Source organism: Protopterus annectens, chromosome 6.part1, assembly GCF_019279795.1.
Source record: "Protopterus annectens isolate FY-2018-M chromosome 6.part1, PAN1.0, whole genome shotgun sequence".
NCBI lineage: Eukaryota > Metazoa > Chordata > Ceratodontiformes > Protopteridae > Protopterus > Protopterus annectens.
Window position 1 is genome coordinate 270,634,100 of NC_056738.1, and position 14,853 is coordinate 270,648,952.

At 40.9% G+C, this 14,853-nt stretch overlaps 1 protein-coding gene across 2 annotated transcripts in view; it reads right to left on the bottom strand.

The window, feature by feature from the left end:
- The window catches only part of RAMP1 (receptor activity modifying protein 1), an 841,435-nt gene that overhangs the window by 2,460 nt on the left and 824,122 nt on the right, over positions 1-14,853 (bottom strand). The window lies entirely within an intron of this gene.

The window sequence follows — 14,853 nt, forward strand, 5'->3', positions numbered from 1 at the left end:
GCACTGTACTTACAAAACTAAAGGACACCATGATTAGAGCCATCATGCTCATGAAGAAAACACATAGTATCTGTGACTCGCTAATCAGGGGGTAATAAAATGACATTACCCCTCAGTTAAGACCAGTTCCATACATATATTCCATGAATGGCATTCTCACAAGAGACTAAGATACAGTATCAGCTTGTCTCAGAATAAAACAATACTGTCAAACACATCATGCCACATAAACAAGCCGTTACCATTTTCAGCCTTTGAAACCTGATAAAATGTATTATCTATAACTAGTTTGATAGGAATTGTAAATGATGTTTCTTAGATTCATGCTAGGCAGCTGATCTGATAACTCACTTGTAGCCTAACCTTTTTGTCTGTATTCCACAAAACAAAGTAACTGCTACTTCATTTCTTCATCTTTCAATTAGGGTTTCAGAGGTTCATAGGTGAGTACTAGGCTAACTGACCTTGTGAGATATTTTAAGCCTAATCAATGACCCCATGTGAGAATCAGACCCCGTACCTTGTGTCTGTAAGGGAAATGACATAACCATTATGCCAGCCTCCCACCCTCAGACCAAAGATGTATTATTTGTTCAAATTGCATTTGAAGAGGGCCAAGGAACTACTTTTGTTTTACATTGAAGGGAAGTCTAGCCCACTGTGTCTTACTGAGAGCAAGATCTTCTTTTGCCAGTAGGTCCTGTTTACACTGCAATGGAAGATTATTTTTTGTGTGGGTATTTAAATGTTGTTTGTTTTGTGGATGTGTAGAAGGTCACATAGGACTGCCTCCTTCAAGACTTTGTATGTGAAGCAAAGATCGCCTTCTCAAAAGTCTGAAAGAAATAGACAAGAGAGGACAGTGGCGTAACTACGAGAGGTGAAGTGAGGCAATTGCCTCAGGGCGCAACAACGGATGTTGTCACGGATGGTTTGCTTTACTGCTGAATTTCTAAAGACAGAACACAGAAGGACGTTACGTAGGAGCTCACGTAATTCATGCAAAAAAACAAAGTTCTGTTCAAATGCCTCCAGAAATGGATTATAAATGCAAACAGCGGTACTGCAGTCTGCAGGTATAAGGAAAAACCTTGATGTGTATGAGTGTGCAGGTTAGGAATGACAGGACAGCTCTGATGAAACTGCAGGAGAGCAGCAGCACTGAATGGAGTTGACCTATAAGGAAATTAAACCTGGTGTGTGTATGCAGGAATGGCAGACTGGCAAGCAAGTAACACAAGTAAGCAAAGGAAACCTTATGTGTGTGCCGTCTGCCTTTGCAAGGCTTGGGATGAACAAGTGGGTCGGTCGTAAGATATAGTCTTGGTAATAAGTTTGCTCTTACATATTTCTATCCTGGATTTTCTGTGTATCCGTTAGCATTTGTTTATTAGGCCATGGGCATGTATAGATCTGATGATCTCACCTCTTGTGTGATTAGTGGCACTTGGCAGTAACCTCTCCAAGCCATTTTTGTGTGACTGATTTATATGTTTTAGTGCTGTGATCCTGACTTGTTATATTGTAAATGTATAGTATTGTATCAGTGTTAATGCAGTGAAGTCTCAAAGTGCAACTGCTGTTTAATCTGTGAGATGGTCATGTGATCTAAGGATGTTACCATGTCTTTTAGGTATCAGCCAGATGGTTGGTATTTGTGGATATTCCCAAAATGTCACAATTTGTTTTTGAACAGGGTTTTGCTCATAATCCCCAACGTGTGGTGATTTCAGTGTAATGGGCCAAAGAGAACAAGACACTAAGCTTTTAACAGTTTCCTCTTTCATACAGAGCTTTCAGGATGGATGGATGATCTTTTGTTTTTACCACAGTGCTTTTTTTTTTTTTTTTTTAAACTGATGGCATTTTGAGACTAAAAGTTGCTTGGACTGCATTGTTGACCTGTGCATTGCAGTCCTGTTTGCTTTATTTATTTGCTGCTTTTGCTGAGCAGTGTAATTTGATTTTGCAGTGGTTCTTCTAAATACGAGTAGTTTTGTTATTACAAATTATTTCTTTCTGTTTAGGTATTTGACAACCAGAGTATGCACGTTTTTCAGCCACTGCATAGTGGAAAGCAAGTTACAGTAAAGACAGTTTAATCAATAGAAAAAATAGTGACAGCAGGTGAAAATGTACAGAAAGTGCTTAACAAAAGTGATTTTCTTGGGTGGCAAAAGCCAGGGTACTGTTTGGCTAGGCTTACATAGGCCCTAGGGCCAATAGCCTAGTACCTACCTATGTTTAAATGATCCCTGCAGTTAGAGCTTGATTGGTTTGAAGTGGTTAAACCAGAAGTAACATATTTGTTTTTATTTTTGAACAGTTCAACTTTGCTTTCAGTACAACCTGTTCTATGTGATTAATTTCAGACAAAGTTTGCAAATACTTTTATCTAAGCAACTTTTTCATTCAGTTTTGATATTTTTTTTTTTTTTAATTAAATAGGCGTTAGCAGTACATTGTAAAAGAACATTTAATAACAATAGCAAATTAAACCTTTGGTACAAGTGACAAGAGCCCCTTGTGAAAGCTCTGGATTTATGCCTCATATTTGTTCTGTTCCTCATAAAATCTGTGGTTTTATGGCTTTTTGTGGCAAGTCAATGAAGGATTGAAGTCAATAAATAATGACAGGCATTTGAATTTCAGACCATATTCTTCATAAAATTAAATAACACAAAACCTTTTATTCTAGCAATTTTCTAAGTTTATAAGGTCAGTATTTGAAATGTGTCCCTATTTTTAGGGCTGTAATGTATTCCCTATTATTGGCTTTGTCCAGGATTTTTGTGCTAACAGGTTGACTTGAGAGCTATGGTGAGAAGTGAGAACTGAATTCTGTATTCCCATTGTTGGTGTTGTCCAGGTTTTTGTGCTAAGAGATTAAGAGCTATGGTAAGACGTGAGAACTGAATTCACTAAATGATAGCCATTTAAGTTCAGGAAACTGCTGATTTGGCATAGTGGTATGTTGCTCTGACTGTAGTGCACAGGGTCCTGAGCCCAAGGAAATACATACACTTTATTCTAGCAACTTTCCAAAATTATATAAGCAATGTTTAAAATGTGTCCCTTGTTTTTAGGGCTTTTGCCCTCCCAAATACAATTTGGAAGTTGAGAGATACAGTTGAGTGTTGAGTGGATTATACAAGGAGCTGAAAGCTTCAGGGGAAGAAAAGTCAGGAAGGTATATCAAAGAACCCATGTATGTTTCTTGTTTTGTGTGCAAGGGACCTATGGCTATGATTTGAAAAACAGCCCAAAGGTATCTTTATCCACCACTGACCAGATGCATTTTCTTTGGATGTGGTGTAGGTTTCAAGTTTTCAATGTTTCAATGAATGTGAGTTTCAAAGGCAGAGAAGTTTTAATGCTATGTTTATTTTCATTGTGAGACAGTATTGCTTTGTTTAGCAGATACCTAGTAATGTTTGTGCATTGTGCTATAAAATGCAAAAATAAAATCCAAATAATCAATGTAGAAGTAAAGCAGTATGTACATTAGTGTTTATGGTAAATGGGGTGAAATAGCCAGATAATGGGACATTGGAATGGCTGCAAGGGGACTCTAGTGCCATATTTTGGTTGTCCATTCAGTTTGCATTTGCAAGTTGGTATCCCATAATTCCAGTGGGTGGGGTTACACAATTATGTATGCTAATTTTATGTTAATCAATTTGTACCTATTTTTCATGGGCCTTGTCCAGATTTTTGATGTTTCCAGGTTGAGAGGTATGCTCTCGAGAGGTGTATCTATATGAATATAGATATTGGTTTAGTTTAGATTAACAGAACGCCTGTCGGTCTTGCCTGTACAGTGCAACAATTCGGCCCATCATTTTTATCAGAAAGCTACTTACTTACTGCAGAGCCAGTCATGCCTCCTTCCCCGTAAGATGATTCAAGAATTTACGTCATTGATTGCATCACCAATCAGTTGCTTGTTGTGTTTTGATATATAGATTGGCGATTATCTAAGTGTATGCAATAAAAAGGTACATTTGGCTGTAGTGTTAACATTTTGACACTGTTTGAATAATTGTTTTTTTTTTTACTTTTTGCTAAAATAGCCAGATTTCAGTGTTTTATGCCACTGTCATAGGACAAGCGAACGTGACTATATGTGATTTCTTTGGCTTCGGTCATCTCGATGGCTTGGGTTCCTGTGGGGGGGGGACAGATAATTATAACTTTGACATTCCTTGGGGGTCCCAAGGAATGTTGGGGCACCTAGAAAAAGTTTGCCTCAGGGTGCTTCTAACGTAGTTACGCCACTGAGAGAGGAACTGCTTTAAGGCAGTCTGTGTAACATATACAAGACAGGAGTGTCATTTTCTTTATGAGAAAACACTGCGGTCTTTTGAGTTGTCACATGTTTAGACAAGTACATATCAAAAAGGGGCATTATAGCCTATTATGGGTCTGATAAGGGAGGAGTAGATAGACATATACTTTCCATTGACCTAGAAGATATACCCTAGGTAATTAGCCCAGTTAGATAAAAGGGTTTCCTAATAAAAGTAGCTACTTGATGGTCAAAGGATAGTTCATTGTCAATGAAAGTGCTCAGAACCCCAGTAACCATGTCAGTTTTCAAAAGGGTATCATCTATCTAGTAGGTGAATAGTTACCCATATTTGTCAACAGGCAGTATGCTGCCTTTCTTGGTATTTAGGTTAAGACCATGGTCCTGGCACCATTTATTTGTATGCATTAGACTATCCTAAAGAATTGGTGAGCCAGATGGAGAGTTTCTGCTAGCTTCAAGTTTGCAGTCATTCACAAACTTGTTTAGCTAAAGGCCCTTAACATCAGCTTTGACCTCAGAGAAGTAAATACTGGAGAAGTTGCCAAAGGACCAATCCCTTTGGGATGCTACTAGTAATGACTTTTTTATGACAGTGAACAGATTAGATTCTATCATTAAGCCGTTTGTTATCCAATGGGTTACTTGGAGGTTTACATTTAGTTTAGTTAGCTTGTCTTTACTACCAGAATGTGGAATGGTGTCAGTGCCCTTTACCAGGTCAAGGTATGCAGTGACTGCACCAATTGGACTGCATCTATTGCATTGCTGACTTGTTAAAATAAGTGCTTTAAGTTTAGGAGCTAGGATTTACCTTTAACAAATCTAGACAAGATTGGTTCATGGGATTGTAGACTGCTGATGTCCTTGTTAATAATTTCTATAATGATGAGCTCCATTGCATTACAGGATGATTAAGCTCACTGATAGAACCCGCATGGAGAGAGTTGAAGGCTCTAGGTTCGGCTCTAAACCAGTTCCAAGTGGCATACCCCAGGTGTCATTCCTGGAACCCCTCCTGTTCGGTATATACTTCTCAGAGGTGAGGCAAGCACAGGAGGACTATGGCTGACCAAGTTCACAGAGTACTGCAAACTGGGGGCCATAACTGACTCTCCAGCTGATGCAGACATCCTCCAGAAGGGTCTCACTGACACGGATACCTGGTGTCAAAATCATGGCCGCAAGCTAAATACCAAAAAGTGCATAGTCATCCCCTTTGGAAAAAACAAAGTATCCATGAACTACCACATATGTGGTAGTCCCCCAAATACAGAAAATGTAATAAGGGATCTGGGGACCCAAGTAGATAGTAATCTCTCCTTTGATAATCATATTGCCAAGGTGGTTAGAAAATACTTCTATGTGGCCCACCTAATCACAAAAGGGTTTGCATCTAGAACAAAAGAGGTTATTGTGCCCCTCTACTCATCACTCATTAGACCCATCATAGAGTACAGTGCCCCATTTGGGATGTACCTTACAAGACACCTGCAACAGCTGGAAAGACCACAGAAGTACCTCATCAAGAGGATTACTGGCTTCAAACATATGCCCTATGCGGCCCGACTGAAGAAACTCCAGCTATACTCGGTTGCATACCGCTTACTTTGAGGTGATCTCTGCCTGACATACAAGGCTATGTTCAACCCAGAATTGATGGACATGATCCACTTAAAAAAACAAATCCCCAAGGACCACACGCTCTAGAGATCTAAACCTCACCACAACGATAAAGAGGGCATGCTGGAGGGATAGATTCCTGTCCCAGAGACTCCCCATGCTTTGGAACAGGATTCCAATCTACATTAGGCAGAGTGCCTCACTAACACTCTTCAAGAGAAACCTTGAAGAGTGGATGGGAAACAGAAAATTTACCCCGGGGATCACTGCAGTGGCTCTGTTGGACAGAGGCACAGGGAACTAATGGCTCTGCTGGACTGAGGCACAGGGAACTAATCTAAGGGGGCGTCGAAAGCCAACACATTCTGGCTAGGCTTATAGATGCCCTCAAGCAGATAGCCTAGTACTTAACTATGAACCTATTAGGCTTCTAGGTCTGTAGTTACCAGGGTGAATAGTGGGTCCTCCCTTGTTGAGTGGGCTGAGTACAGCAGTTCTCCACATCTTAAATATAAATCCAGTGGAGAGGTTGAGATTGAACAAGGCTGTACTTGATACTGACAAGAAAGAAAAATAGCAAATTGTCTGGATCCACAGAAGAAATGTTCTTGCCCTTGAAGAGTGTCCTTAGGTCTTGCTCCTGGGTGTGCTGAGAGTGGAGGGCGCATGTTAATATCTGCAGATAGGGGTATAAAGTTCAAGCTAAATTTATCAGCTAATGTGCTCTTACATCCTCTGCTAGTGGATATGTGTTGCTATGTATTAGCTCAGTGCTATGTATTGCTTCTGAGGTTTCTGACATAGTTATACAAGGCTGGGCTGTTGCCCTTTACAAAACTGACAACTTTTAGTTCATACATATTTATGTAGCATTGTAAAAAATCCCTGGAAAGGCACCAAAAGCCCATCCCCACCTTGTCTTTGTATCCATAAACATTCTACCTCACTGATTGTTTGTTTCTGGTGGCAAACTATCTGTGGGGGGACAGACTGCATTCCATTGAAGTACCTGATTGGCCCTCCCCTCATCTCAGTTGTCTGTCCAGCTACTATAGCATTAATTTAAGTCAAAGTCACTGCAATACTGCCTGTTGCAGTTAACTTAAGTGTATGTTAACAGCAATCTACCACCTTGTGTTATTGTCTTTAAAATTATCAGGATTTGTCTTACCTCCTGTTCTGCTGCAGCTTTACAGATAGTTTTCCTGGTACTTACTCCATTGTGGGCCGACCAGGTCCATTCAGCCCTTGCCATGCTCAGGCTTCACTTCACTCCATTCCCCTGACCTACCCTAAATTCCCACCCTTCCCACAACATCTACACTTATACCTCACTTACTCCATATCCTCTACTCACCCTCTCATCCTGTAGCTAACTTTCTATCCAATCAGAACCTCATTTCTTTATACCATTTCCACCAACTTCTGTTTTAAATTGCTTCTCAAATCTCACTCTGCTCCCTCCCCATCAAAACAGTATTGAGGTGTAAATTCTTACCATAACTTTAGATGTCCTTCTCTTCTATATGCTGCTGTATTCATAACACAAGAGAGTCCACCTCTAGTTGACTCTCATACATCCGGCCATTTTACAAAAGATAGATGTTACCACTAGGATGTGTGTGACATCCCGTATTTCTCTCTGTAGACTTCAGCCATAAACAGATGTCAGGTACAAAATGGACATCAGCATGCACCTTCCTCAGAACTGAATGTTGCTGGAATCAGCGACTACAGAATGGGTATTCAGGACTCAGGCAAGTGCAAGGGAGAAGGCAAGGTGGGAACTATATAGCAGCATACAGAAGAGTAGGACATCTAAAGTTATGGTAAGAATTTACACAACAATACTGTGTCCTTCTATTAATATGATTCTGCATTCATAACGCAAGGGACAGTGCAAATGCTCCTAGATTAAGTATTGGGTGGAGGAACAGAAACAGTTTTCACAAACCCATGAAGGATGGCTCTGGCAAACCCTGCTCTGGCCCTAGCCAAAATGTCCAACTTGTAGTTTTTGGTAAAGGTATGATCAGAGGACCTTGTAGCTGCTTCTAAAATGGCAGCTGTATCCAGACCCTTGAAAAAAGCTCCAGAGGAGGGCATTGCCCTAGTGGAGTGTACCTTTACTGGGAAGGGAAGCATTCTGCAATGGGCAGTATAGCAAAAGGTGATGGTTTTAGATACCTAAAATGATATAGTTTTCTTGAAAACAGGGTATCCCAGGGTTCTTGGGTGGTAATATAGAACAAGCCTGTCTGATTTGCAGAAGGGTTTGGTCTTGTCCAAATAGTATCTAAGTTGTCTGTGTACATCTAAGGTATGTAGCTGGGTTTTGGGGTTAAGGGAAGAAAGCAGGTAGATTGATGGCCTGATTCAGGGACAGCTCATTGACTACTTTGGGCATAAAGATAGGTTTGGTGCACAAACACACCCTGACATTTTGGAAAACAGTAAAAGGATGGGAGGCCATAAAAGCTTGTAGTTCTGAGACCCTTCTGACTGAAGTACTGGCCACCAAGAGTAGGGTTTTCCATGCAGAATGTTGGAGAGAACAATCTTTGGCTGGCTCGAAAGGTGGCAGTGTCAATTTCTCCAGTACAAAGTTAAGATCCTAAGAAGACAGGGCCTGGACAAGGATATCATTTAGGTAGGGGAAGAATTGTATTCCCTTTGTCCTGGCAGAGGCCATGACTGGTGCCAGGCATTTTATAAACACTCTTGGGGCCATAGAGAGACCAAATGACAAAGCACAGAACTGACAGTGTGCAGAACCAACTGAGAAGTGGAGGAAATTCCTGAAGAGGGGATGGATTGAAATGTATGAGTAGGCGTCTTTTACATCTAAGGATATTAAGAAGGCCTGGGGTAAGATCAGATGGAGCAGGGTAGGAAGAGTGAGCATGCCAAAGGAGGGAACTCGAAGGAAGGTGTTGGGATGGGACAAATCCAGGATTGATCTCCATGGACCTTCTTTCCCGGGACTAAGAACATAATGGAAAAAAACATTTTCCCCTTGCATGTGCAGGGACTTCTTGAATGGTTCCATGATCTATGAGTTCCTGAAGAACTGAGGGGAAGGAAGGCAGTTGTTCTTGAGGGGGTTGAGGAATGCCTTTGGGAGTAGGTTTGGTCTCCCAGCTCATTAACTATCCCTGTTTTATTGGGTCTATATTAGATGATTGAACTTGCAAAAGTTCGACCATGATATAGTCAACACCATATGATCGAACTTTTAAAAGTTCAAACATCTAATAAAAACATTATACTACACATATAACCTACCTGAACATTTTAAGCAGGGGGCAAACTCCCATGCACTCCCTGCTCTTTAAATATACCAACTCCAAGATAGCACTACAGTGCAGAAAAGGGAAATCTTCCCATTCCGCTCTGTACGGAGATCTCCGTTAAAACATTTGAATGTTCAAAAGTTCGATCATATGGTGTCAACCATATGACAGTCGAACATTTGAAAGTTCGCTCATCTAATGTAAACCTGTTTTATTATACACAGGACCCAAGAGACCTGGGTAACCTGATTCCAAGCAGGTAGGAAGAGGGAGAGATGCATGGAAAGTGGGGTGTTTGGATCCAGTGCCTGGTAGTCACAGGCTGCCAGGCTTACCCTGAAAGGGCTATTTGGTGGCAGGAGTAGAGGGAGCAGGTCTGGCTGAGGTCTGTTTCCTGGAGGCCTCTACTGCATCATAACTGCACTTAATAGAGTGCTTGGTCACCTGAATGCAGGAATTCAACAGGGTAGATATTTTAGCCTTGGCTGGGGAGTTAGGGTGGTCCCCTAGTTGTTTAGTCACATCAGCTAGCACACCCAGGGAATATTTGGCCATGTGGGTTTGGTAGTTAATTGCTCTAACTGCTAGGGTAGCAGAAGTGTACACCTTTTTCCCTAGGTGCTCCATTAACCTGCTCTCCTTGAAAGAGGGCAGGAGGGAAGTGGAAGGGAGTAGCTTAGCAGTTTTATCTGTAGCCACAGTAATGACTGAAGGGACTGCATAGGGTGCTTTGTACAATAATTTAGCATCCTCAGGGACCTTATAAAACCTGTCTGGGGATTTGGGTGCAGTAGGTTGTGAATCAGGGTTTTTCGAGGCAGCCAGGAATGCATCTAAGAAGGCATGGTAGACTGAAGGAACAGCAGATGGATTGGGAGACTCCATTTGCAGGAGTTCATAATGCCTTTTTTGGGTTTCTGTAATCTGACTGCTGACACACTTAAAGAATTCTTTCATTTGAGCAATGGTTTTCTCGAAGGCGATATCTTCTCCTGGGGAATCTGTGCCACAAGGGCGGGAGACTTAAACCTCGACACGGCTATAAATAGGACATGCTGGAGGGATACATTCATCACCCAAAGACTCCCTATGCTGTGGAACAAAATCCCGGTATATGTGAGGCAGAGCACCTCGCTGGCCTTGTTCAAGAGAAATCTTGACCAATGGATGGGAGATCGCAGATATACTCCAGGGATTACCTCAGTGTCACTGCTAGACAGAGGCACAGCAAAATAATGGGTATAGTTCCCCATACAAAAGGGGTGGCTTAAGCCATAAAACTATGGGCTAGGCTTATAAATGCCCTCGGGCAGATAGCCTAGTATGAACCTATGAACCTATGAACCTATTAGACTTCCCCTCTAGGGAAGCGTACCTCAGAGGGGAAGCAATTTGTGAGGTATAAGTGAGAGATTCCCCCCCTTATGAATGCTCTTCTTCGGATGAAACATCCGGAGTAGGTTTACCTTTGGGGTAGATGCAGTAGAGGTCTGAACTAGAGTAGGGACCTGGCATAGGGCTCAGAAGGCATTCAAAAGGCCTTGGGTGAAGTCCTGCCAGTCAGGAAGTTGTTCAGAGGTGGCTGGAATTGGCGAAGGGGGAGGATGTTTAGTTTTTTGCTTCTTCTTTTTATGGGACTCCAATTGGATGCCTGTGATTCCCTCTGGGATGTGTCCTCAGCTTCTTAAACAGCTTCCACCTGGGTATCTGCCAAAGGAAGGTCTGAGGATTCCAGCTTGGACTTTGGGCCTTCATCAGCCTCGAGACGTATGGCTGGAAGGGAGGGAGCAGCAGTCGGTTTGGGCCTAGACTTTTTGGCCTTTTTGACTGGTGGGTCATCCGAGGGGCCTGACGTTGGATCCATTGCTTTGGCCACATGCTTTAGATGCTAGTTCTCTAAATAAAGTTTTAAGGCAGCTAAGCGAATTCTGAGGGTTTTGGTAACAAAGGCCTGACAAATACTACAACTAATGTGGTTGTGTTCCAGGCCTAAGCAAAACAAGCAGAGCTCATGGGTATCTTTATGTGGACTTTGCCTTCCACAGCTACACTTGCCCTTTCTACCTGACATGAAAAACCCCACAGCAGTAGCAAAGGATAATCAAAACCCCTATATACTTATCTGAAGTCGGAAAAGATGAGCGCTTCACATGGGGTTACTTTTCTGAAAGAATGAAGATTGGAGCTAGCAGTCACACAGGCAGCAGAAAAGTTCAGAGGAAGGTGCTTGCTGACATCTATTTTGTACCCGATGTCTGTTTATGGCCAACGTCCACAGAGAGAGATGAGGGATGTCACACACATCCTAGCAGTAGCATCTCTCTTTTGTAAAATCGCTGGATGTACGAGAGACAACCAGAGGCAGACTCCCTTGTGTTATGAATACAGCAGCATATGAGTAGAAGGACATCTACCCGTTCTCCAGACTATTATCACTGCTCATTACCTCACCTAACCATACTGTAAGATTTCTACAACACTAACCATGCCGTTTCCCTCCTGTATCCCCTTATTCATCCTCCTCCTGTCACTCCTAACTTCCCCATCAGTAGCATCTGTAGTAGTAATAAATACACATACCTCAACCATTACTTCATCCTCACCTATCGACCATCTTCCCACTAACTACTCAAAAATCTCTTCAAGCTTATTTCTTATAACTCCATTCCACTGTTGTAACCCCAAAGTATTAAAAATGTCAGTACCAATGTTAACATAATGCTTCTACCCATCTCTGATAAAAATGCCATAATAAACAAACCTTTTTTCTCCACCATACATCATTGAGATGACATCCACCCCAACCAAGGTCCCAATCAAACCATAAACTACACCCTAAAAGTTTAAAAATAGTCACTCTAAACATTAGAAGCATATGCAAAAAAAATCACAGATTTTCATGCCTGGATGACATAACACAACCCAGCCATCCTAGCCACAACAGAGACATGGCTAAATCCTGAAACAAAAGATGCTGAAATACTACTCCTTGGTTATATTATTATTATTATTATTATTATTATTATTATTATTATTATTATTATTATTATTATTAGGCTCAATAGAAAACATAAGAAAGCAGGTGAAATTGCTATAATCTTTCCAAATATGCTCACAGTAACTCCCTGTACAGGCACAATCCCAACTTCTGGAAAAGCAGAAATTCTAATCTCATTCCTAAAACTTAATAGAGCCAAGAGAATATGCATTGCTGTGCTATATATCCCCCCAAGACAGAATATTCCAATACTTGAAAACATACTATCCTGGATAGCAGATACAATCACAAATGAAATTATCCTCCTGGGTGATTTAAATATTGACTGTCAGTCTTTATCCACAAATTCAGTGATCAACAGCTTTTACCCCATTGAAATCATTCACCTTATTAATACACCAACAAGGTATGGCAAAAAAAACTCCCAACAATCCATCCTGGATTGGAGACTGGTTACCAACCCATCTAATTTTACCTCCTCAGGTACCTCATACACTTAGTGACCCCCCGCCAGTTGTATCACACAACTAACATAGGAACATATGCTCAAAACTACCCATAAGCTCTCCGAATTTTCCAAGGAGATTTTCATTGAGTCTCTGAAGGCAGTTAACTGGTCCATCCAAAAAAGACTCCCCTTAAATGATACAGCTGAATACATCAATGCAGCATTTGCAAATATTCTTATCACCTTATCCCTAGTGTACAAAAAGAATTAAAAACAACCATACCTCATGGCTCACCAACCAATGCAAACTCCTTATGAAAGACAGACAGAAAATATGGATTAACCGGCAAGTCAAGAAGCAAGTTAATAGAGATAAAAAGGTCTTATTACACTCGGCCACAAGACAGCCATAAAAATATCCCTAAAAATTCTGCTCTTCCATATCCTCTCTCATCAGTCCAATTACAAAAAAACCCAAAAAACTTGCCCATACCCAGACATTCCCTCTCTTCAAACAGCTACCTATTCAAAACCTACTTCATTTAATGAATAGCCAGCTTAACCTCAAACTCACCTAACCCCTTCCACACAGCCAACTTGTCCTTCCTTAGACCCTAGCACATTTCCTTCCCAAAACTAACCTATCTGCAACCTCTCCAATACACATACAGAATACTCCTCCCACTTTTCCTTTGAGTCAGTGTCTATAACTCTCATAAAACCCTTTGACATAAACTAAAACCTTGTTCCTTCTCAGCCGACAACCTTCCCCCAGAATACCTAAATCTAGTTGCAGATGCAATAGCATACCCAATCAGTATGCTTATTAATAGATCAATAACAGAGTCCTGTGTCCCTAACATTTGGAAAATAGCAAACATTGCCCCATTACATAAAGTAAGTAATTCCACTGACATTACAAATTTCTGTCCATAGCCATCCCCTCTCCGCTCTATAAAATCCTTGAAAGATGTATCTATCAATAATTTCTCCACTATCTCTTATCAAATAAGCTAATCACCAATACAAAACATAGATTTTTGGCCAGACTGCAGAACCCGTACTGCATTACTATCATTTACAGGCATTGTCAATAAAGCTCTCAACTCTAATAAACTTGTAGCTGCAGTATTTCTAGACCTATCAGAAACCTTTGACATGATCTCTCAAAGTAAACTCCTCAATCAACTTTACACTCTGGTAGCATCTCCATCTATTCAATGATTCTTTAGGTACCTTCCCAACAGGCAACATGCTGTAAAATGGCAAGAATCCATCTCCGTACACCTTCCCACTTTCACAGGAGTCCCACAAGGATACATCCTTGTCCCTCTACTATTCATTATTTTTATCAATAAGCTATATTCATCTTCTTGTGAAATTCAATATGCAGATGACTCTGCCATCATCTTCTCTTCAAACACCTTAACTCACCTCCAAGAAATCACTCAACAAGCTGTCATCTCCATTGAACCATGGCTTACAATGGCACAACTCCTACTCAACCCCACAAAAAACAAACTCCTCTTTATCCCAAAAACACACACTCCTAACAAAGTATCTTTCAAAGTCTTTTTGGCAAATGGCACTGAAATCAAGTTAGTTCATTATACCAAACTATTACGAATCATAATACATGATAATCTTACATTTGACCTCCACATCCAGAGCAGTATCAAGAAAACCTATCCCAAACTAGGCATGCTATACAGAAACATTTTCTGAGCACACCCACTAAAATTACTCTTGCTAAATAATCTACCTTCTGACCCCCCCTAATCCATGGAATACCAATTCTAACTAATTTACAATTCTCCATAAAAAAACCTTAAAAGCTGCTACAATAAAATTGACAGGTTTGCTACTAATTCATCCTCCTTTACCCATCATTGTAAAGCTCTGCATACACATAGCTGGCTGGAACTCCCCCTCCACCTCTCCTATATTCAGCTTATAACAGTACATAAAATCATACACAAAATATTAGCCTGCCCAGCTCTTACCCCTTTAATCAACTCTTAGACTGAAAGACAAATAACTTCTCATCATAAATAAACTGAATACATCCCCTGGACAAAGCCTGTACTCATACTCAGTTACAAAAAATGGAACTCCTTACCTCTAACCATCAGAAATATTTCTAACCTACCCACCTTTAAATGCTCACTAAAACCTATACCTT